Below are 1,340 nucleotides of genomic sequence, written 5' to 3'. Positions count from 1 at the left end.
ACTTATCTACTTAGCTATTAGGTTGCCTATTATACCTAGCAAGAGGGATTAGTTCTATACGCGATAGCTTAACATAAAGGTTTTTTCTAAGAGTTTAAAGGTGCTTTAGGTGTACTAAGACGTAGCTGCCCGCTCTTATATTAATTAAGCCTCTAAGCTTAATTATAAGACTGTTTACAAATATTTAGTAGGGTAAAGTAAACGTAGAACTACTAAACAGCTTCTTGCGTAAGTTTATTACTCTAGTAGATAGCTCTAGAGAGAGGACTTCTTCTAAAGCTAGGCTTTTTCTAAATTATTAGATTTACATTCTAACGTGTTATTCTTAGGTACTTACAGCTCTACAAGCTCTACAGGCTTCTCCTCTAGATTAACGTTCTTAATAGCTTTCTACGCGGCAGAAGCTCTAGAGTAATTGCGGCTTAGGTAGCTAGGTTAGTAGCATTAAAAATAGGTAACTAGCTTCTAGATTACTAGAGCTTTATTAGGTGCTAAAAAATCTAGAAGAGCTAGAGGCGCGCGTTGTAGCGTTAACGCGATTACGTTACGCTTTTTAGCCTTTCTAGTAGTAATATATACTTCTCTAGAGGTAAGCTCTTAAGTAAGGTCTTAAGTAAGATCTATATAGTAGTTATAGTTATTAACGTATTAACGTTAGTATATACCTAACTACGTGCGTATAGTCTCTAGTAGCTTCTTATAAAATTTCTCTACCTATTAGTCTATTAGAAGCTAGCGCTTCTGTGCAAGATAGAAGAAATTATTCTAGAAGTAGGCGAAATTAGTAGCGCTTTAGTAATAAAGCTTTTAGAAATCGCGGTAAGCGTTTAGCCTCTTGTGTAGGTCTCTATAGCTTCTTTCTAGCTAATTAAGAATATAATTACGAGAAACTACTACGCTACTATTCTTAATTATTTATAGTATTGCTAATAGAGTCTAGTACGCGTCTTCTTTAGTTTGCGTACAGATATAGGCTATAACAGTTTTCTTAGTATTCTTTAGCATATCTCTAGTATACTAATTCTAGTTTACTTAAAGTTTATTATATAAGCTATCTCTCTACTACTTAAAGGTAATACTCTTACTATCTAATAATAAGAGTAAATCTAGAAACTTAGTAGAGCGCGTTAATTAGCTCTTCTATACTTATAACGCTAGAAGTATAGCTAGCTAGTATATAGAGAGGTAAGAACCTAGAATTAAATTCTCTAGTAGCAACGCGCTTAAATCGCGTATAATTAGTATTGTAGAGAAACGCGTCGCACGTTAAACTAGTATAGTAGGCTAGTCTCTAGAGTAAGTTAATCGCGCTTATAGTTACTAGATTTTAGCGTTCTTTT

This window comes from Trematosphaeria pertusa, assembly GCF_010094035.1.
Source record: "Trematosphaeria pertusa strain CBS 122368 unplaced genomic scaffold BU26scaffold_39, whole genome shotgun sequence".
NCBI lineage: Eukaryota > Fungi > Ascomycota > Dothideomycetes > Pleosporales > Trematosphaeriaceae > Trematosphaeria > Trematosphaeria pertusa.
Note: the sequence above shows the minus strand (reverse complement) of the source record.